This window comes from Octodon degus, unplaced genomic scaffold (genome assembly GCF_000260255.1).
Source record: "Octodon degus isolate 3935 unplaced genomic scaffold, OctDeg1.0 scaffold00058, whole genome shotgun sequence".
NCBI lineage: Eukaryota > Metazoa > Chordata > Mammalia > Rodentia > Octodontidae > Octodon > Octodon degus.
The window spans coordinates 9,970,792-9,995,851 of NW_004524634.1; the positions used below are offsets into that span (position 1 = coordinate 9,970,792).

General features: G+C 36.5%; 1 pseudogene; it reads right to left on the bottom strand.

The window, feature by feature from the left end:
• Positions 1 to 3,105: 3,105 nt before the first annotated feature.
• Positions 3,106 to 3,677, bottom strand: LOC101578385 (annotated as a pseudogene).
• Positions 3,678 to 25,060: the final 21,383 nt, after the last annotated feature.

Genomic DNA, 25,060 nt, shown 5'->3' on the forward strand with positions numbered 1-25,060 from the left:
GACAATGACTTCTTTAACCAAGCAATTGTAAAGAAATTTTAAATGGAACCTGGCATCACCCTGAAGGAATTCTAACATCACACTGTTGGGCATGTTAACCAAGATGGCTTCAGAGTAGACTAACTTTACACAGCACATTTTAAAAAAGACACATTTATTCAGTGTCATGATCAGACTACTACATTTAGCAATCAACAGCATGGGTACAAATAAAGGTCTACATTAAAACCCTTTGTTGGAATGCTTTACACTTTCCACAGAACAGAAACTAAAATAACCTGTTATACAATTAGTCACAAATATGGTCCTCTATTTTGTTTGTCCATACACATGAGGATTGTCTAAAATATGTCTTCTTTGTAGCAGGTAGGGCCTGCCACCACAGTGCTTGGCTGAGTTCACAAATCTGTTGTAACCTGTAGCTTCCCTGTCACTTCTCTGGCTCTCCTCTCCTGCTATGCTTTGTTTCCTGGAATTGTTTAAAACCTTCTGCCACTGCCATAGCTACTGCTGCTGCTGGAGCCACCACAGCCACCTGGATTTCATGATTTGGTAAAATAGTGGCCTCCACCACCACAGGGCCCAGAGCTTCTGCCCCCAAAGTTTCCTCCCTCCATGGGTCCAAAATTTGAAGACTGACTGTTGTAATTGCCAAATTCATTATAGCTTCCACCTCCTCCATAATTGCTTCCACTACCACTACCAAAGCCGGCTCCGCCTCCTCCGTTGTTATAGCTGTTATAGCTGCCACTCCTGCCATAGCCACTGCCCTGGTTTCCATAACCCTGTCCACCACTTCCGTAGTCTCTGTTTCCTCCAGAGTAACCAGGGCCACCTCCTCCATAACTCATCATTACCAAATCCATTGTATCCATCTCCACTGCCACCATATTCACTTCCACCACAGCTGCCACCAAAGCCACCTCAACCACTGAAGTTTCCTCCACTACTGAAATTGTCATTGCCACCAAAAACTCCTCCACAGCTACCACCAAAGTTTCCAGAACGACTTTGACCTCTTTGGCTAGCTGAAGCACTAGCCATCTCCTGCTCGGACAGGACTTTTCTCACTTCACTGTTGTGGCCATTTACAGTGTGGTATTTTTGAATGACAATCTTATCCACAGAATCATGGTCATCAAAGGTTACAAAAGCAAAGCCTCTCTTTTTTCCACTGCCTCAGTCAGTCATAATTTCAATCACTTCGATTTTTCCATATTGTTCAAAATAATCTCGAAGGTGGTGTTCTTCAGTATCTTCTTTAATGCCACCAACAAAGATCTTCTTCACCATTAAGTGGGCACCTGGTCTTTGAGAATCTTCTCTTCAGACAGCTCTCTTTGTATCCACAACTCTTCTGTCCACTCTGTGTGGCCTTGCATTCATGGCTGCATCCACCTCCTCCACAGGGGCATAAGTGACAAACCCAAAGCCCCTGGAATGCTTGGTGTTCAAGTCTCTCATTACCACACAGTCTGTGATTGTTCCTCATTGCTCAGAATGGCTCCTCAGACTCTCATCAGTTGTTCCAAAGCTCAGCCCTCCGATGAAGAGCTTCCATAGCTGTTTGGGCTCCCTGGGAGACTCTAACTTAGACATGACAGCAGTTGGAAGCATGATGATGAGCTTGATGATGCTTCCTCCTCAGTGTCCACCAGCAGAAAGAGATTCCATTAACTTTTAAGGCATCTCTATTTCAGAACTTCTAAGCTGCCAATAACTATGCATGCAATAACTAGTAAAATTTGGTGTTGAACAAAATGCAACGAGCAAAATGAAAGAAAATATCTACATAACGATAAAGAAAAACATCTCATATTAATGGGTAAAAAGCAAATTTATAATGAAATTCAATGTTCATGTAAAATATATATACACTTAAGTACATAGCAATTATCCACACAGATGTAAATAAATAGTTGAATAAACTAATTCACTCAGGAGACTAAGCAAATCCTGCAGAATTTGGAATGCTACTCAACTTATCTATGCAACAATGCAACCTCAAAAAGGTGCAGGAAAACTTCCCTTCCTTTTTATTTCTTACTGTAAACTGTGCATACAAATTGTTTTCCAAAGACTGTAAAAGAATAAGAGTAGAATGACTGTAGAGTGGAGAAAGCTGAACAATGCTACATTAAATATATAATCAAGGTAAATATCACTGATGTTAAGTGGTAGCAACAGTATGACCTTAGTCTGATATGATATAAAGAGGAAAATACCTTCCTGGAATTTCTATACACACAAAAATAACCTCCATCTAACCCATTCCAGACACAAGGTAAACATTAACTAATCTCAATCCCAAATATCTAGCCAATATGCCCCCAATCTGTGAAGTCATCAGTAATTAGGGAAGTTTGAGAAATTCACAGGCCTTATAGTCCTAAAGAAATTAATGACTAAATGTATTATGATATTCTTGCTTGATTAAATAACAAAAAGGAAAAGATTAAAGATAAGAAATTTAATTAAAATGGTGCATACTTGATAGGGCATTAGAGTCAGTACACATTAGAAGACCAAGATGAGAGGTATTCAACATAGTTTTTGTATTACACCTTGCTGTCTTCCATGTAGTTGCTTAGTTTGCAGATATCAACATATAGAGTTAGTCAAAGTGAAAATGCTAAACATTAACTACTATTTTCAAAAAAGTGATGGTAATTATTAGCCATCCTGTATACGTACTTGCATGATTTTTCCCATTTCCTTTTAGCCTATCTTTTCTCCTTCCCCTTATCTTCATTGTTTAATCCTTATGCTTGGTCTTATAAACGTCTATCATTTCTTTTCTTTCTTTCTTTTTTTTTTTCCTTCTCAGTCCACAGTTTCATTGAGAGCTCCAAAGTAGCTCCAACCCATCAAGCCTATCCCTATGTTGCAAAAAGCCCCACTCTATCCCCAACTGCAGAGGCTACCACTGCCACCTTTGTTTCATCTATGTCTGGAGATCTTACTACCCTGCTTGGACAATGTGTCTGCAACCTTCAGACTCTGCCATTCCTTGATTCCTTTCTAAGCCTCCCTTGAGGCCCTGGCCTCATCCCCTTGTTCCAGAGTTGCCTCCCGGGAGCAGCTGTTGGTTTCTCCATCCTTGTCTTAAGGCTCTTGTTCTTTAGACTCATCACTTTCGTCTGTGTCCACAGGTAGCCTGCTAGTAGCCACAAACCTGTTGGGATTTGCAAACTCTCACCCTGAATCCACACGGAATGGGTCAATTTCCTCCTCCTCAGGGGTCTCCTTGGCACAGGTCAAGCACCCGGGCTCTGCTTGTAGCACTTCCTCAGGTCCACTTCAGGCCGCATACTAATCCAGGAACTGGTGGTTCAGGTCCCAGAAGCCTTTCTCCACTTAAATTTCCGCAGCAAAATGACAGTAAGATCTGAAAAGCCCACAGTACAGAAGGCAGCAGGAAAGTTCACGGAGTTCGCAGCCACCAGGTAAGGCAGGAGTAGCAAGTGGCTCCCTCACATCTTCCCAAAGGGCATCTTGCCCAGTCTGGCCCAACAGCAGCCTATGACAGCAACTGCAGCTTGAGTCACCAGCTGTCTGTCCTCCAGGGACACACGCTAGGAGCCCGGGGGGCTGAGTGCCCACCTCTTTGGAGAAAGTCTCCAGGGAGTGGCCCTGGGGGCAGAGGTGCTGGTGCCTGGGGCCCCTGACCCTCCCATTGCCCACCCGCAGCCCAGAGCAGGGCACACAGATCGCCAAGTCCCGGAACACCTTTCAGTCCCTGCCCGGCGCTGCACACTCGCCAGGGCACCTCCTGAGTACCATTTCAAATGCCTTATCAATTTTTATTTATTTATTTATTTATTTATTTATTTATTTATTTATTTGGTACAGTGTCTTCCTACACAGCTGGAACTCATAGTGATCTTCCTGTTTCAGCCTCCGCAGTGCTGGGATTACAGGTGTGAACCACCACGCCCGGTTTCGGCAGGATGAAAGATCGAACTGGGTACTTGTGTTTGGCAGTCAGGGGCTTAGACCACTGCGCTCTCTCCCCAGCCCTCAATTATTATACTGTCTTAATATATTTTTAATTGTTTTTAAAAAGATTACAAAAAGGTTTATTGAAAGGAAGCATTAATATCCAATCGTTGTCCCAAACCTGCATAACTATATCTGTTAATCTGAGCAACAGATTTGAAGATCAAAATAACAATGCTAGGTTGTTATTTTGTTCTGAAAATCTGTAACATAAGGTTGTTTGTTACCCTGCTTCCATCTTTGTTTCTGCTATTTGTTTTTGCTTCTGTTTTTACTTTTCAAAATAAGATACAATTAGAAAACAACTGTCATTCATCAAAAAATACAATAAAATAAAGGATAGTATTATTAATAATTATTAATATTACTTCACTGATTATGTTATAGAGTATCATAGTAATATAAGGAATTACTAATAGATAAAACTGGGTGAGTAGTACTTGAGAATTCTCCGCATTGCCCTCAAATTTTTCAATAACACTAAAAACATAGTAAAGAAAATGTTTATTCAAAAATGAACCTATGAAATAAGAGTACACAGTAGAGAGAAAATAGAAATAAAACCAACAAAAGAAGTCTATTATGAAATCAGTGATGCAACTTTAAAAATCATGTCACATTAGAAAATGAAAATGCAGAAATGAAACTTGGGGAGAATCATCTATTTAAATGGAGGGAACAAGTGTATCAATGTTTATCCCTAAAGAGAAAAGTAGAACAAACACATTACAATGAATGGAAGACAGAGCATAAAGGAGAAAAATTTTGGAAGTAAAAATTTCTAATGTTTCAAACAATATGCTGTCCCATGTTAAGTAATTTGTTGAACAGAGTATCACCAATAATAGCTGGGTTGATTTTAAACCTGTGTCACATGAAATAAATTTAACACGTTTAATGAAGTTCAAATTATTACACATTAAAAAGTACATATATCTTGTTAAGTACTGGGGTTTAAGTGAGATATATTTTCATGGGACTGGTGAGATAGACCAGTGGAATGAAGAGCCTGCTTATGCAAGCTTAAGCAAAGCGCAGGGACCACGTGCCCCTCCAGTCCACCCCGTGAGCTTGCCAAAAAAAAAAAAAAAAAAAAAGGTACATTTTCACCAAAAAATATTTAGCTATTAAAATGTATAACTATTCAAGTTTTGTGCTAACACAAATTAATAGAATGAAGGCCAGGCAAATAGATCAAAGATTAAAGAGCCTGCTTACTCAGCCGCAGTGGGCTGGGGTTCAGTCCCCAAGGTGCAGTGCTGACCCTATGCCTGGGGCACTCTGAGACAGCTATTGAGACTGGACATGGTGGCAAGCACCTGCAATCCCAGCTCTGTGGGAGGCTGAACGCAGGCTGATCACTATGAGTCTGATCTATGTAGTGAGACCTCATACACCCTGTAGACACTTAGTAAAACACAAATAATAATAATAATAATACAGAATGAACTATTTAAAGCAAAATTAAGAATTATTATTGCAACTTTACAAATTACATAGTTATTCAGCGACTGAAGAAAACACATTCCTTGTATAATAGTTTCTCATGATAAATACAACTTAAATGTTAACATAATGCATTATCAAGTTTTTCCAGTGAAGCAGAGATTATATATTACAAGTAGATATATACATATATATCATAGATTATGAATACATATATGGACTATGAATATATAGAGTAAATTAGTGTGTTCATGTCTAATGCAAATGCATATACTAACAACGAAAGTGCACGTGCTGTTTATATACACAGACATAGTATTTATTAAAGGGGTTAACTAATTATAGGGCTTGAGAATTTCTACATTTACCCATCTAAAAGTGCATATTCAAGACAGCCACAAATGTAATTCACTGTGAGGGCCTGAAGAGCGGGGAAAATAAGGCATTAGATCTTGGGAAGGCAGATGCTCTATGTTCCAACTCAAATGATCAAACAGGAGTGATGAATTCCCCCTTGCTCTACCTTGGTTTAGTTTAGTTTGGACTCTCAGAGGCCTGAACGATGCACCCACCCACGCACTTCGAAGGTGATCTGCTCTGTTGAGACTATTGAGTTTATTGATACACATGTGGATCTCATCCAGAGACAATATCACACACCCACACATACATACTTTTTAGCCAAATACCTGATCAATCCCGGATAACTTGTACAGGGTCCTAGGAAGTAAGTTCTGAAGCACATCAAAACAAACGAATGTGATGGACCAAGAAGATGCAGAATCGCTTCATGGTTCCTTTTCTTTCTTTCATGGCTCAATGGGTAAGGAAATAGGACAGAATAAAAAATTTATTTTCTATTGAGCGCATTTGTGGTGATTTGTGATGTCACACTGATTATGTACATAAAACAAAATTGTCTGTTTTATGAAAATAATATTTTATGACCATAAGTAACTAAATGATAAAGATAATCAGCTTCTAAGAGATAAGAAATATATAAACATGAAAATTAGGATGATTAACGCTTTTTTTCTCCAGCCATCTCACTTGTCAATCCCAGCTTAGTTACATGAGGATATTTGGTATTAATACGTTGGCAACATGAATTCATCACTGCCCCTTAAGATATTTAAAGCATAAGGTTGAGCTCAGTAATGCTTACTATAGAAAACAGTACAGTCCAATATAACCATTTAAATAGGATGATTGAAACACTTTCTTCATCTAGAAAATAGTATTTAAGTAAAATATGTTTTTATTTCTATGATACAGCTGAATCAAGTCACACTATAAAAATAAGCAATAGAAAAGTCTAATCATTAGATTAAGTTACTACAAAATGCACTTAGTATCTTTTGAGTGAAGGTTTTTATAATTCAGGCATTTAAGACAAACCATTGTACAAAAATAATAAGGAAAGGTATCACTTTTACATGGCAATTCTCAATATAGTAATTTATATAATCGTAATTATAAATATTTCTACTTCTGTGTTTAAAAAAAGATATGCTTTAATCACTGATTGTGTCATTTTCTTAGTATTTACTCTGGTGTCATCTTGTGTTTTTAAAATTGTGGCCAAATCCATGCAGCATAAAAATTTTCAGCTTAATCATATTTAAGTATGCAGTTTAGTGGTGATAGATGTATGTATAATATTGTATTACCACTCTGAAGAAGTCTTTCATCTTATAACATTGAACCTATACACATTAAACAATCTCTAACTGCCTCCCCTAGATATTAACAAACAACCCTTCTTTTGAGTTTGACTATTGTGGGTACATTTCATAAATAAATGAATTCATTTAAAGTTTGTCTGATTATGACTGTCTAATGTTGCTCATCACAGTGTCGTTATGTTTCATCACATTTCAGCATGTGTCGTGCAAAAGGCTATAAAAATGCACATAATTGAGACTTGCTTTCTATGCTTGGGATATATACCCCAAAGTGAAATTAGAGGATTATGTATTTATTTTACTTTTAATTTTTGTAGTAACTTCCATACTGCTTTGATAATCACGGTATCATTCTAGATGCCCATTAGAAGGGTGCAAATGCCAGTGATTTTATTCATATTTCCTCTTTAATTTCTGGTCATTAGGAGTATTATTTCTTTTTTTTTTTCTGGTGGAACTGGGGATTGAACTCAGGCCCTTGCGCTTGCCAGGGAAGCGCTTCTTCTACTGAGCCATCTCCTGAGGCCCAGGAACATCATTTCTTGATCATTCACTCATGTGTATCATACTTGGAAAGTTGTGTTTTCAGATCCTTTTTCTTTTTTCAAATTTCATATTTTCTTTTCAATTTTTTAACTGTAGAAATTCCTACATATTCTGAATGTTAGCGTCTCATCGGATATATGACATAAAAGTATTTTTTTCCTATCCTATATATTACCTTTTATTTGTATAGACTGTTTACTTTTGATGAACAGGTATTTAATTGTTTAGTGTAGTTGAATGTAGGATTTTTGTTATGTACTATTAGTATCATATCCAAAAAATCATTGCCTAACATAGTCCCATGAACGTTTTCTTGCATTTTATAGTTTTAGTGTGTTTATTTAATTTTTTGATAGATTGTTAATTATTTCATGTATACTATAAAACACAGAATCCAATTTTAATACTTAAACATTGTATTAGATTTCCTAAAGCCATTTCCTACAGAAATATTGTAAGCAAATAATATTTTATACTTTGCTTTTTTTCACTCAGCAAGCGTTTGTTTATTTTTATAAATAGAATTTTTTGTGGCAACTTCACCTTGAACAAGTATGTTGGTACCATTGTTTTCCACAACAGTGTCTGTTCACTTTGTATCTCTGTCACATTTTGGTAATATGATGTTCTAAAGTAATTTTTTACTATTCTGTCTGGGATGCATATGCTTTGGGATCAGTGACACTTAGTGTTCCTAATGTGAACACACTGGGGCAGAAGAAGCATGTTTACGTGGGATGGGGAATTTCATAACCATTCTGTGTGCTTTGACTGCTTGCCCCCATCATAGTGTGGGTTAAAATCTCTCCTGCTAGGACTAAAAATAATTTTCTTGTTGTAGTGCTGGGACTAGTTTCTATTTCCTCATAAAATGAGTAAAAACCTGTTAAGATATAGCCATTCCGATGGTAGTAAGCCCTTGAATATAGATAGATAGATAGATAGATAGATAGATAGATAGATAGATAGATAATCTCTGATTTAAGAACTCCATTAATTTGTGAAAGCTAGCCATAACTCAAATTGGTTGTAAGTTAAGACATTTTTGTCATAAGAAATATTGGAAATTCCTATAATGCATTCCAACCCTCCCAAAGCATGCCTTAACTAACAATTTCAAAATGAAGAAAGGGTTGTATAATGTGCAGAATTTACCAGAAACACCAATAATTTTACTGGTATATTCACAAGAAAAGTATAAAGTGAGCCCAGTTTACCAAGAAAAATAATTTCATACTGTGCTCACTATTTAAGTTGACATCTTTGGCTTCAGGAAGGGAGGATGAAATGGAAGATGGTTATTGTTTGGAAGAACAGATCCCCCAAAAAAAAAAAAAAAAAAAAAAAAAACATCTGGAATCTGGCTCTCTAGTATTCATTCTTATGAACTGATTCTGATGAACTAAGTCTCAAGCTTTTCAGCACCAAAATCTTGTCTAAGGTTATGTTTCTGCCTTTTTAAAACACAGCTTTATAGTATGATATGAGACTATCATTAAATAAATAAATGCAATTTTTCTTTCCCTGTCTGGGTGGGTATTCCTGCAAGTGTTTTTTAGCTCTGATCATTTTTTTAAGGTTTAATTATTTGACAATATTATGGTTTTTTTCGCTGGGGAGATAGCTCAGTAGAATAAGTGCTTGCCTGGCAAGTGCAAGGTCCTGAGTTCAATCCCCGGTACCACAAATAAATATATAAATAAATAAATAAATAAATAAAGTGTATAAAAATATTATGGTTTGTTTCCAGTTGTCACCCCAAAGCCTCATACAGTCATTTTTATGTTTAGCTCAGGTTTTGATTTAAAATTTTCTTTCTATAATTTGGATTATATGTTCATTTGGTTTCCTTTTATCTCAGATTGTTACGTTTTTAGATTTGATTGTCAACGTACTTTTCAGCATTCTCGAATTAGTGCTTTTATTTTACACTCATAGAAAGCAAAGAGCAAATTAATCCTATAATTATAGTGGAAGAATTTATAATCCATAAGAAATTTTCTAAGCACATTAATTAAATAAATATACAAATTTAAATTGGAAGCCAAAGTAAATTAATCAATTAGCTATGATTTGTAATTTGGGCTCCTCTTGGGACTTGGGGTTGGCTCTCATGCCACAAATGAATATTTTATGATTGAATCTGTTAAAAACAACTTGGATGCAAGGAGTTGTGACCTTCTACTTGTCTTGTGATTCAAGGAAATGGCAAAATTTTTTTACAGTTGTAGTCATGGTACCAGGAACTGGGCCCACCTCAGCTGTACCAGGTACAGTCAAGATGCAGACATATGTTCTGGGGTGTTATGGGTTACAGGCTGCATGTGAGGATCCCAGGAGATCCCAAATAATAGAAGCAACCAGAGGTGATTCCTCTCTTCCTAAGTCCTCAAGATTTTAGAGAAAAGAGAACAATAACCCTCCATCACCAGCACAGGGTGTAATCTACCTACTCCTGAGACACTGATTTTTATCATTAATAAATTTTATCATCAGTTTACATATGCAACATATGCAGTTTACATATTGTCCAGCCCTAGCTTTGCCCAAAATATGGGTGAGGCAAGGATGGAGTCTTGTGTCCAAAGGGAACACCAATAATTTACCATGTTGGTTTTCTGTTTCTCTTCCACAGGCTGTCACCCCAATTCCTTAACGTCAACCCAAGGCGACTTTCAAGGAGTATTTCATTCCCAAAGCCCCATGATTCTCTAACATGCCCTAACTGGAAAGCACACTTATTTTCCATTCTGCTTTTCCTAAAAGCTCAAAGGCCCATCTCTGGCCCACCAAGGTATCTTGCCTCCAGCTTCCAACCTTCAGGCTCAATCTATTGCACATGTGAGGAAGTCTTGCCAACATTAACTTTGAGGATATTGATCAGAATGGCCAGGACTCCTGGCCATTCTTAAACCTTTCGCTACTTATTTCTTTATCAGGTGGCCATCCCTTCCCAAAAGATGGTCAATCAGTTTCACAGAAGGTCCAGAGCTTTCCTGGAGTCAATATTTTTAAAATTATTTAACATGCATTATAGGGAAGTTGGTTCATTCTGTTTTCCACTCACTTCTTCCCCCAAAAGACAGTTTTCATGCACAAGAAAAGGAAGAAGAAAGGAATTTATGTTGGAAATGTCACACACTTGCTTTGACTATCTCCAGCCTCTCTCCTTCCAGACAGAAGTCAGGCTCCTCTTCAGCAAGCTCCTAGCATCTTACTGTTACTCTTCATCTTGTAAAGATCACCACAGAACTGCAGATTGGGATTCAACACTTACTTCAGCCCTATGGTCAGGCATGCCAATACCTTCCTGCCATCCATCTCATTCCCACACAAACACACAGTGACGCCAAGCCATTGCACAGTGCCCCGTGACTTGCTGCTGCTGTTTCTTTTCTTGTGAACTTCTTGGACAACTGTGGTACTCCACTCTGTGATCCTACTCCTGACAGTTTCAGTTTCAGTTTCAATAAAACTTACTCAGGCAACTCTGGGAGGAGATTGGTCTCCCCTCTTTCTCTTTAAAGGCAGACTTACCACAGTGAAATGAGTCTTATCAAATTTTGCAAACAGTGCTGAAATTGTTCCTGAGCCTCTCGGTGCCATTGTGCATCTGAAGCTCTCGTGCTGGCACGTCAGGGGCTGGGTGGGAAAGGGGCTTCCTTATGGATCAAATAGGCATCTGCTGCCAGCCAAGGCAGCATCTCCTGGAGCTCGAAAGTTCAGACTCCAGGAACAAAGGAAGAGGAAATACACTGTATCTGAATCCCAACCACAGTATCCCATAAATGCTGTGAGGTTTTTATGTAGAGAGACAGGACGTGGAGATATTTTTCTCAGGAAGTTGCTTTATTTATACTGTGACTAATGTCATGGGGAGAGCTACCATTCTAAAAACGATCAAGCTATGTGACAAAGGCATATCAAATGCTCTGGTAAGTCAAATGTCACCCTCTTTACTAGTTAGCCATGTTATGAAAACTAAGAAACGGTTTTTGCTGGAAATTAATAGTGAACACATAAATTATAAAAAATTAAAGCATTTAGTGTGAATATAAGTAAAGCTATAGTGGTCCAAATAGAATATGAAAGCAGAACCAAATGGCCTTAAACCAAAGCTAATTCTCAGCAAGGCTTTAACTCTCCTAAATTGAGTGAAGGCTTAGAAAAATGCAGAACCTATAGGGAATAAATTTGTAGTTAGCAGGAGGGTTTTTACAAGGTTGAGAAAGAAGAAATGTTCGTAACATGAAAATGCAGTCAGGGCCAGCCAAATAGCTCAGTGGAGGGCTGGGTAGATGGCTCAGTGGAATAAGCGCTTCCCTGGCAAGTGCAAGGGCCTGGGTTCAATCCCCGGTTCCGAAAAAAAAAAAAAAAAAAAAAACCCTCAGTGGATTAAAGTGCCTGCAAGTAGGCTCAGGGGCCTGAGGTTCAATCCCTGGGCCTGCCATGCTGGCACCCCCCCACTGGGTGGGAACACTGAGGCAGCAATTAAGACTGGGCATGGGTGGCGCATACCTGTAATCACGGTTCTTGAGAGGCTGTAAACAAAAGGCAAATCACTATGAATACAGTCTAGTAGTGAGACCCTGAACACCGTGTAGTCTCTTCCCTAAAATACCAGAAAAAAATTCAAGCTGAAAATGCAAAGTGAAGTAGTCATGGGTGATAGCAAAATTTTGCAGCTATCTACCTAGTCTATAGATGAAAGTTGCTACAACAAAAATCAATTTTCAGTGTATATGAAACACTCTTATTTTGGATACAGATGAAGTCAGAGACACTCCTTCCTAAAGGAAAGCCAATGCTGGCTTCAGAATGCCCCAGAACGGGAAAATCTTTTAGGAGTTAATGGAGCAGGTGGCTAAGTTGATGCAAATGTTCCCCGACACTTCCAAAAACCACTGGGTGCTTGCTATTATATTCAGCCTCTTCTCCCTGTGGCACAACATAAAATGAAAAATAAACCCTGGAACCTAGCACGTTTGTTGATGATTTGGTTCATAGAACAGGCAGAACTCATTCTGAGGCTTATTATTAAGAATAATACTAATGTTTTCAAAATATTACTGCTCAATGATAATGCATTTGGCTACCGAAGAGCATCTTGTTGGAATCATGATGGCTGTTCACTTTTTAATGCAATATTTGAGTTACAGTCCATTTGTCAAGGAGTAACTTTGACTTTGAAGTCCCATTATTTTGAAAAATGCATTAATTTGTCTTTCTGCTATTGGTTATGATTTTTTTATACATGAAGGAAAAATAAATTGCAAAAAAAGAAAAGGAAATTATAAAATCTGTTAAAAATCATCATTCTAGCTTCTACTTAGAATATTGAGGATTCATGGAAGTAAGTAAAACAACAACATTAATAAAAATTTACAAGAATCTCATTGCATTCATCACAGATGACTTTGAGACCTAGAAGTCTTCAGTGGAAGAAATAAGAACAGAAGTGTAGAAAGAGCAAGAAAACTAAAATTAGAAATGAAGCCTGAAGAAATAACTGAATTACTCCAATCATATTGGTAAGAAGTTAGCAAATGAGTTCTGTTATGGATAAGTGGAAAAAAAAGAGAAGTGGTTTCTTGGAATAGAATTTATTCCTTATGATGGTGCCGGGAGGACTCTTGAAATGTCAGCAATACATATAGAATACTGAATGATAACTAAGATGAAAAAAATAGCAACTGAGTTGAAAAGAGCTGATTCCCAATTTAAAAGAAGTTCTAGTACAGCTCGAATCTTATCAAATAGTTTCACATACTGTAGGTAAAACTCCGATAAAAGAAAGATGCAATCACTGCCTCAAACTTTATTTATTTTTTCTTTTAAAATAACTTGAGCCAGGGAGATAGCTCAGTAGAATAAGTGCCTTGCCTGAAAAGCACAGGGTCTTGAGTTCAATCCCTGGTACTGGAAAAAAAAAAAAAGTACTTGTCAAAGCTATGTAAATTGTCTGAAGCTACAACACTGATTATACACCAATAGTTCAATATTCAACATCAATGAAATACATTCTGCCAGAAAAAAAAATTACTTATTACTAAAAGCTAAGATTTTTAGGAAGAAAATATGTTTCCATTACGATATGTACATTTTTAGACAGAGTATTAGTGTGTACTGAACAGATAGTCATGGAGTAATTTTTGAGCACAGGTAAAGTGAAACTTGTTAGACACATTTTAAGGCATTACACAGGCTATTATGGTAATCTGGAACCAAACCCACCATATCTATAAAATAAACCTAGATAGTTTTTCAGAAAAACAAATTACAATTTTGTAAAAACAAATGAAGTAGTTTCTAAAGAACAATGTACATCTTTGTTTACATGTTTCAATAGACTATACAGTCCAGAAAAGAGAAAGCCAAAATATGAATATAGATATTGTGGCTCTACTACTACTTTTGCTTCCTATTCATTTTTTTAATTGCTGTTATCTAAGATTATCTTTGTTATTTGCTAATTTTTTTCCAAGACACAGTGAACTAGCAGAACAAGACCTTGGAAATCTTGCTGCGTTATGATTTAGGTCTAAAATGACCCACAAATATGTTGCTAGAGGTAGGACCTAGTTAGAAGAAGTGAGTCAGTAGTGACATGACCTTCAAGGGTGAATTCTTGCTCCTCTTTCTCCTCTTTGATTGCTGTGACAAGGGCGTGAATGCATAGCCTTTATCATTCCTTTCTACCATGCCATTTCTTCCTGGAAGTCACGCTAGTATGAACTGAAACCTCTGAAAAACATGGACCAAAACAAAAAGCTCTGCTTTTAACTTATGGGTGGCAGATATTATGTTTCAGTGACATAACATGAATAAGACAGTTATTGTTACCAAATTAGCATATTTATTGCTGTGATTAGGCCTAGTTATATGGTTCAGAAGTCCTTAGATTTATTTGGAGAAGAGTTTGGAAAAGTTTTAAAAATGGAGTTAGAAGAATCGTCCTAGATTCCTGTGAGCACAGCTTGATGGGTGATTCTTGTTAAAATTGAGAAGACTACAGTACTGATAGAAACACAGACAGTCAGTGCTAGGCTCATGAGCTCTCTGATGGAACAATAACTCTTAGAAACTAGTCTGGAGACTCTGTTTCATTTTGCGAACATATGTCTATATTTTGTACATAAGCCAAGACTTTGTGAGACACTGAGTTTGAAGATAGTTTTCTAATTGATCTGGAAGAGGAAATCTCAAGGCAAGCTGTAAGCTGAATACCACTAAGTGATTTTAACCAGATCTACAGTGAAACTTGAGAGAAAAAAATAGCCGAACTAAACTATTTGAAAACTTTGTAAGTTGACCCATAAGAAGTCAAACACTTTATGTCAGAACAATAGGAAAGATGGGCTGAAAGCATCTCAGGAATTAGTAATACCCCATCCATCACATTTGAAGGAGTACAAAACCGTAAAGTTTTCATTTGAGAGAAAAATCATTTCACTATGCTCACACATATAGGCTGTCTGAAGGGTGCAAGCTACTGCTCAAGTAGGGAGTAGACCCTGATGTCATTTACATGGTGCTGTTTTTTTTAGACATGAAAAGTGGAAGAGTTGTGGTGTCATGGAGAATGCTAATCAGATTTCAAAAGAAGAGAGGCAAGACAAAAATGTAGATCAGGGTCAACATTCCTGCCCAAAGCACTTGAAAAGTTGATATATGAAGCTATAAAAGTGAAGCTGAAGGTACAAAGGACTCCTCAAGTATTTGGAGCTATCAGGAGCTTAGACTTTCTGCAGAGGAGAGCAACAACCAGTGAGCTCAGTCAACCCAACTGATGGAAAATTATGTACATTAAACAAGTGCATTTCCTTAGAAAATCAGTCTCGGGCCGGGAATATGGCTCCGTAGAATAAAAGCTTGCCTGGCAAGCACAAGGACCTGAGTTTAATACCCAGATCCACAGGAAAAGAAGAAGAAGAAGAAGAAGAAGAAGAAGAAGAAGAAGAAGAAGAAGAAGAAGAAGAAGAAGAAGAAGAAGAAGAAGAAAATCAGTCTCTTTGACTAAAATGAGAGTACATTTTTTCTAAAATGACTTTAACAAAAAATTACCATTAAGGACATCCCAAATAGTTTTCATATTTCAATATAAATACAAAATGTCAATCCCACATTATTTAAAGATAATTTCATTCTCAAAGTTAAAATCTTTAAGAGTAAAAATAATTTTCATTTCAAACACTTGTTGTAAAGCAAAATATTTATAATATATAAATAGCTAAATCAAAGATCTAATACATAGCACATATCTGTTAAGTAAAGACAGAAAAAACGTTAAATGTGCTGACAAATACATGGGCCTCCCAAGCCATTTTGGTTGTAAAAATGGGTGCCACCACCAGGGATTTTCTTTTGTGCAAAAGATGGATCTGAGCATACCACTGACAAAGTGAAATATTAGAACAACTATATTAGAACAACTATAGTCACAGATTGCAACAAAAGACTACGTTTGGGCCTCCTGTATCAAAGAATGGAAGATGAAAAACAGTACTGCCAAATTCTACTAGAGTAATTTCACATTCAACTGAGCAATGGTAGAGGAATTTTCCACATTCACTTCACCAGATTGCTACAAGGCCAAAAATGCAAACATAGAACATTAGATTTTGACTTAAGTGAGGAAAAATACTGCTAAAGAAGAAAGAAACATCAAGCAAACAAAGCCATATCATCTCCATTAAATACACTTGAAAATCAATACATCAAAGAAAAAGACCAAATTTAGAATCAGGAAAATTTTAAACAAAATCATGTTGGATATTTTACCTATATCAGGTGTAATTATATACATGTAGTATTGAAGGAATATATTTTCAGGCATATTATATTTTTCATTTAACAGTAGAATAAAAGTATGAGATCATATTAATATATAAGTGGATTAAGAATTATGACATAAGATATATTTCAAGACTGAAATCTTCAGTTCAATTTCCAGTATCCCCCAATAAAAGAAGAAGAGGCAGAAATGACATATTTTCTTTATTTTAAAGCCACATTGTGAACAAAAACACTCTGTAAATATCTGTCTTGATTATGGTCACAAAGGGAAATATTAAATATAATAAGAGGAACTCAGCCACAATTAAGATATACAATGTGAAAAATTTCTTAAGAGCCTTAGAGAGAGGATCTAGGAACAGGGTTCAGACAAAGAGGAGGGAAAATCGAGAGGATATGAAACCATTCAAGATATAATATGCATGAGTACAGATTCCCATGGAAGATTTATTTATTATTCATGACAAACCTATCAATAAAAAGGGACAGAAAAAAGTCCATGGAGGATCCATTAAAAGCTCCCAACACTTTTGGAAAGTTAAACACAAGAAAATATATTTAAATAAATACATTGGATTTTTCCAAAAGTAGAAAAGAGAAGCATCTTTCACTGTGAATTTTAATGATAAATAAAATAAACACATAAACCTATACACTGAAAGCATCATAATAAAATAGTTTATGTTAAAAAATGAGATCAAATGTTGTACATTAAGCAAAAAAGAGAGTTTAAGAATAAAAGAGTGACCCACTGGCAGTGGACGTTTCATTTGCAATAATAGATGCCAAAACTCAATTGAGGAACTTCTTCACACCACTAAAAGAAAATAACTCTAACATATAATTTTATAACCAAGGATAATATTTTTCAAAGTAAGCACACTAAAAATGCTTTTCAGTTTCAGACACACAGGATAACAGGAGATGTTACCACCCACAGAACCTGTCTTAAAAAATACCTATTAAAAAAATAAAAAACCTGAGGGAAGAACTAAGAGATAAGTTGTTCTTTTCAGAGCAAAAATTGACATGGAGTAACAATGCGTGCTTTAAGAATTTATTTTTAAAAGTTTTCTTTATTTTGGAATAAAATAAAATTTGTATATTTAAACAAAAAGAATAGAAAAAAATGTGAATTATAATTGTGATAGTATAAGAGTATGGGTATGTAAAACACAACCGAATATTCTTTGAAAAAAATATCAATCAGTAAATACCTTGAAGTCTTTAAGACAATAGCCAAAGTTAGTATAACCTAGAATTTCCAAACCAGCATAAGAGAAACAACCCAATCACTATACCTGACAAAAAGGTATGAATACTCTGCATTACGCCCTGTATCTCATTGAAAAAATGATGAAAACTTGAAGTTCAAATGTAGACAATGTGGGTGAAAGTGGTTTTAGACTAACTTTCCTTCTATAACGAATTACAAAGCTAACAAAATACTTGAAATATTAGCTCTTGTTAAACTAGAGCTGAAATTAGGCCTGAGGAATTGTTCAGAAGACAAAGCCACTGAAGTCATATAAGTGACCTTAATCTTTGTTTACAAAGAAAAGCAAAAACTATCTTGAGCTATTCTTTGTAAACATACTTATTCATAAGAGGTAAAGCTGAAAAGCAACTCATTAGAAACTGCCAATTCACTTATAACTGTGTAATAGCTATAAGACATTCTATGAGGATAAAGTGAACTAAAGTCCCCTCAAATCCTTACTTTCCATTACTTTCATATTTGCATTCTAATAGTCCCTTCACTCTCATTTTCTAGGCAGAATCCTAAATCATTTCGGGTTTGGGACAGCCCAGTTCATGAATCAGTGTTAACTTAAACTTAAAATTTTATTATTCCTCATGCTGCTTTTTAATATTTTCAAATATTCACCATAGGCCTAGGATATTTTTTAAAATCTTATTTATTTATTTGGTAAAATGTCTCACTATGCAGCTCAGATCCTTCTCTCTCAGACTCTCCAAAGCTGGAAATACAGGTGTGTGCCACCAGGCTCAATTTCAGTGGTCTGCTCAATGTGGGACTGGCATGGCATTCACTAACAGGAAACAAATCCAGGTTCTTTTGCTTGCCAGGCATGTCCTTACACTGCTGAGCTAACTTCTAGGCCCATAGGCTAGGATATTTGGAAGAAAAAAATGAGAACTACTCTAGCTGTTTCCTTAGAAACACTTACTTGATTTCACCATAAGGAGAAGGAATCTAAGTGGTCATCACTGTTGGTGAACAGAAAATTAGAAACCAGAGTTTCGATAACTAAAGAAGCTTAAATGTACAGTGATTATAACCAAAAGAACACATCTGTGCAGAATATCACTCCACTAATATTTTAGTTTCCCTTTGAATCTTTGAATAAATATCAAACTCGAATATGCAAAATGAAACTACTCAAGGACCAGGACAGAACAATTTTTGGTACTATCTTAGTTAGTTTCCTGTCATTGGTGGGACAAAATACCCAACACCAAACATTAAGGAAGGAAAAGATTTATTTATCTCAGTTAGTGGAGGTTTCAGTCCGTACTTGGCTGGCTCCATGTGAGGGTGGCACATGGCACAGTGTGGCAGCAGCTAGCTAGGCTCCCCTTTTCCTTACATTGTAATGTAGATTACCCACCCCAGGGTGGGTATAGCACTCACATACAATTCCAGCATTGGATCATGAATTAATCACCAGCTCTAGAAGTTTCCCCATGACTACATGAAGCTTTGGGGTGACAACTAGAAATAAAGCATAACATCCTACCACTGGACCTCCAAAGACCAATTCACAGCTGTTTATGCAAAGGGCATTTTACTCCATCTTCAAGAGTTGCCAAAGCCCCAGGTTTTCTGCATTGCTGAGAAGTCCAAATCCCAAGTCTCCAAGTTCTAAGGCAAACCCTTTGCTGTAAGCCTCTGTACAAATGAAACATTAACACTTCCCACATTTAATGGTACAAGTAAACTTTAGCATTACAAAAGGTACAAACCACAAGATAAAAAACATTGGGATCAAAACAAGTCCAAAATCCAGAAAGGCAAGCACTAAGAACTGTATTTCTATGTGGCACACTAGCAGTAATCTGTGATGAGTTGCGAACTCTGAAGGCCTTATATGGCTCTGCCATTGTGGTACTTCTGGGGGATGTAGCTTCTATGGGTTCTCTCTTACACCTGCTTCGCTCCCTTCTTGCAGCTTTTCTTAGATGGTCCATGTTCCCAGCTTTTCCAAACTTCTGGGTTCTTCACTGAACTTTAGGCTTCTCACTCACAGCTTCACGCACTGCCCTCTCAGCGTCACATTGCCTGGCCTCTCAGACATTCTGAAATCTAGGTGGAAGCTTTACTAATCTCAGAAAGCTTGCATTCCACATGCACCTAAAGCCAGTGCTGTGTGGATGATGCCAGGGTCTGCTGCCAGTTGGAGCAGGAGCCAATCTTTCTTCTCTCTTGGCTGTAGGGGTTGAGTTCATGCATCACTGAGCACTCTGAACCTGCTTGAGGAACAAATTATCTATACCAGTGCCATTCTGGAACCTGATTGGCTGCTGTCTCCATTTTGGAACATGGCGTTCTGTGGCTTTCTCCTCAAAGTAAAGTCCCTCACCCTTGCAGTTCTGAAGTTGTAAAGTAGACATGCCTGTCACCTCCTCTGAAGCCCTCAGGCCATCCTTTTCATTCTCTTTTTTCTTCGCACCAATGGAGACCCTCTCAGCTCTATCGTTGCAGCCCACAGCTATATTGGAGTTTCCTTTCTGGCCAAACTCACATTTTAAATGATCCTACTGGGCTCTTTGTTCTGGATTTTCAACATAAATCTGACTGAAAGCCCCAAACAATAGCCACGCCACTTCTCAACATTTGACTGCCTTGAAATTTCTCCTGCTAGATTGGCCAGTCTACTGAGCTTAATCTTGGTCTCAGGCAAAGTCTCTGGAGGTGAGCAAAACACAGACAAGCTTTCTGCCAAGCTAAACACATCATCTGGAGTCCAACAACCAAGGCAGTCCTTTTTCCCAATAGAAATCTCAGCAGCCTGGTCTTTACAGGCAGCGTTTCTATCAGCCTATTGGTCTCCTGAGCTTTGACCAGAACTGCCCACACAGAACAGCCAAAGGGGTTCCAGCTCTTCTCTTGTATGCAGCATCTCTGAACGCTTCCTATCTCTTCCCATAAGCCATTCCCTAAATCTTGCATTCTACATGGTTGCTGTAGAATCACAGCAATACCAGCACTTCGTGGTACCATATCCTGTCTTAGTTACTTTTGTCTCCTTGCTGAGACAAAATATCCAACACTCAGAATTAAGGGAGGAAAGGTCATTTAGCTCACAGTTAGTAAAAGTTTCAGTCCATTCTCAGCTGTCTCTAAGGCAGAGAGGTGTACGGAACAGTGTAGCTGGTCAGGGTAGAAAAAGCAAAGAGGAAAAGGGAGGAACAGTGCCTGTTGCAGCTATCACACCTGTCCCCCTTCCTTATATTGTAATGCAGATTACCCACCCAGGGCAGGTATAGCCCTCACGCCCATAATCCCAGCATTGGATCCTGAACTAATCCCAAACTCTAGACTCTACCCTATGACTGCATGAGGGTTTCAGAGGACAACCAGACACAAAACATAACAAGTACTGATTTGTCTATTTTTCAGTTGAATATTAACTCATATTTTAAATTTAAAAAATAGTATATATTCAGCATTAAACAAGAAACTGTCTCATGATTTCCATGGTTCCGTAAAAATTAGAAAAAAATAGTTTTGTCTAAAAATAAAATTAAATTCTCCTTTCAGGGTCTGAAGGTTAAATTAAAGAGGAATGTTGTGGGTTTGTTTTTGGTCTAGAGTCAGGGCCTTCTTCTAAGTTCTTTGACTATTGACAGAAATAAATTTTTGTGGTTGTAGAATGCAAACTTCATTTATTTTTTCTATTTTTTGTTTTTCTTAATTTTTATAACAGGAAATATAAAAACAACACTTTTATTCAATTTATTCAACAATTTTTCTGTGTATATCTTGAAACATTCAATACACAATGCAGTGTTACATTCTAGACAGTGGTATTGTCTCAGAATTCTTTCTGTATTACTGTCTTTTTTTTCCTTCCAAAATTTTTGTCTCGTTATTTTTTTATTTTATTTTTACTTTTTCTGTTTTTAAGTTAAAGATCAATATCACCTCCTAGAGGATATCAGTGCACCTTGCAATATGGTTCCCATCAGCAGTTAACATGATTACCTTAGCTTTATTCAAAGTCATAAACAACATTTTTGTGCAGATAGCAGGAAAGGTTGTCTGCTTTTTAAAAGCCTAAAGCACTCATGTCATTCTACCTGGATAACTTCAATGTAAACTCAAGTAAATTGAGATTATCAGTTACATTTATAAAATCCTATCATAGCAAAATCTATTTTATTGTTTCATTGACTAGATGAAGAAGGTGCTGGTATGTCAGGAAACTTTGAACTTTTGAGGTCATTATAGAATATCTACCAAACAGGCAAGCCATGTGACAGTTAAATTTTAACGAAATTTACTCGAAAAACACAGATGCCAGAATTTTCTGTAAATAATCAAAGAAAAAAGTCTACACATATGAAATAAGGCTAAAATAAACCAAGAGTAAATGATACCTTAGAACCACCTTAGCAAGACTTAATGTATAATATGGTGCAGCAAATCAAAAGAAACACATTGCTCTATAAAGAATGTTGCAGTCTATTAGGGGGAAAAAAAGAAAAGACTAAAGAAATTTCACCACTAGTTAAAAATACTACAAAAATATTCAGGCACTCAACAGTACCATATACACATTTCTATTCTCTAATAAAGGAAAAAAGTATCTTTGCCAAGAAGGAATGTTATATAAACCAGAAGAAAAAAGTCAACAATATAAATAAGAAACTGATGTTTGCTTGTAAAACTGGAAAACTGGCCCAACAAAACTTATTTCACCTCTAATCAAAGACTAAAGCAAGAAGTTCAGTGGATTCAGGTTATAGGCCAAATTTGCAGACCCATGCTGCAGGCTAGCATATGCACATACAGAACACATCAGCCCCCAATGGATACAGGGTCCATACTTCACCTAGAGAGCCCCGATTCCAGACCCACTTCCATGATTCAAAGCAAAGTGTCTACCTTCTAGATTAAAATAGTTGAAATAAATTAAAATGTTTTCTGCAAGTCTTATTGTAACTACAAAAAAAGAAAGCCTATAAGACACACAAAAATGTAGAGAAACAGATCAAAGCATACCACTAAAAAGATAACCCACAAATTAATACTTTAACCAACAGTTACCCAGACAAAGGACTTCTATCTAGAATACATAAAGCACTAAAAAAATCATGACCCCAAAATTCAAAAGCCCAATGCAGAAATGGATATTTGAGATGATACACACTTGTTAGAGCAAGAAATACAGATGGCAAAAAAAGAAATAAAAATGTTCAATAGCACTGAGAACTCAAGAAATGCAAAAGAAAGCAGCACTAAAATTCCATCTAATCTCAGAAAGAATGGCTATTACCAAGAAATCAATTAAAAATGCTAGAGAGGCTGTGAGGAAGAAGGAATCATTCTCCACTGTTGGTAGGAGTGTAGCCTGATAAAACTTCTATGGAAATCAGTGTAGAGAATTCTTAAATACAGAATTAGAAATCCCATTTGACCTACGTATTCCCCTTCTGGGTATTTTTTCCAAAAGAATTGAAAACATCATAGCACAGTGATATATGTTCACTCATGTTTATAGCAGCACAATTTGTCATAGATAAATCTTGGAAACAACACAAATGTCCATCAAATGGGGAATGGATGAAATAGATGTGGTTGTTTTTATGCAATGGACTATTGTTCAGGTATAAAGAAAGATAAATTGATGCAACTAGAAGATATAACCACAAATGAAATATATCTAACCCACATTGTAAACAACATATTGTCTCCCTAGTACAAGAACCTGGAAATGTAAAGAAAATCTGAAAGGCAGAATAGACACAGTAAAAGATATGAATCAAATATAAGGAATAAACAATTGGGATGAGGGAAAGGAGAAATGGTAGGAAAAAAATGAAGGGGAAAATATTATACACAGGATATCTAAGGTGATTTTGCTACTAATTTCTACAAGTTATTTATTTATTTATTTATTTATTTATTTATTTATTTATTGCGGAACCAGGGATTGAACTCAGGCCATTGTGCTTGTCAGGGAAGCGCTTATTCCACTAAGCCATCTTCCTGGCCCTCTACAAGGTTTTTAAAGGTAGGAGTTAATGCTCTTTTTAAAAAAAATTTTGACCAATTCTATATGCTTATATGTATAATCTTAGCAACTAAATTGAAGACAGAAATGGGCAGCATAGCAAATACCATTGAATACCTACCACCTTGTTATTTTTTTAAATAATGCATCCTTTCTAATGTCTTATCTATTAATTTTCTACTCTCTTTTAAATAAATAATGATGATAATAGTAATAGTAAACTAGTATCAACAACTGTGTACTAATCTATGTGATAATCAAGAACAAGTCAGTAAATTTCTAGAGACATATACACTTAACACAGTTGGATCATGAAGAGTGATATAAAGAGAACAATAATGGATGAGTACATTGGATTAGTAACGAAGCAGAAAATAACAATAACAAAGGATCTTCTAACAAAAATTATTTCAGGACTTGATAGATTAGTGAACTTTACCAACTAGTTTAAGAAAGATCAAATGCAAACCGTTTTTTAACATCTTCCAAAAGATTCAACAGAAAGATACAATTTCAAACCAACCTTATAAAGCCAGGCGTACACTGACACTAAAGCTAGATAAACACGTTATAAGAAAAGGCAAATAACTCTCTCTGTTAATGAATGTCATTAACAAAGTACTAGCATAGCAAATTCAACACACCAAAAGATTGTGCTTTTCAATAAAGTTAGATTTATCTCTGGGGTAGTGAGGGAGCTAGGATGATTCTATATACAAAAATTAATAAAGATGAAACTTTACATTAAGAAAATTATTGATAAAAATAACATTGTTTTAATTTTCTCATTGCTGAGTCAAGATACCTCACACCTGACACCCCAAATTAAGGGAGTAAAGGTTTATTTAGCTCACAGTCCATAACTGGCTGGCTCCAAAGTAGGGTATTGAAGCAGAGGGCAACAGTTCATGGCTGTGGAAGACAGCAAAACAACAAAAGCACAAAAGAGAAGCAAGCCTCTTTCTGAGGGCAATGGTAATCCAATCAGTGGACTGATCCAACAGTTGTGCACCCTTATTCATAGCACGCTAGAATCAAACCAAGACTCAGTCACCATCACTTGATTCAGCTACCTACGGAAAAGTCCCACCTGAAGCTTCAGGAGGCTTTGAGGGGACATTTAGACACAAACCACAAGAGACAATGCCATCTCAACAGTTTAAAAATCACAAAGTTGAATATTTTTCATGGTTAAGATGCATATCAAACTAGGAATGTGCTTTAACAATGTTATGTATGTAATCTTCATGTCTGACAAACTGACAACAAACCTAACAATGAAACATTGAGAGCTTTTTTTTTCTTTTTCTTTTCTTTTTTTTTTTT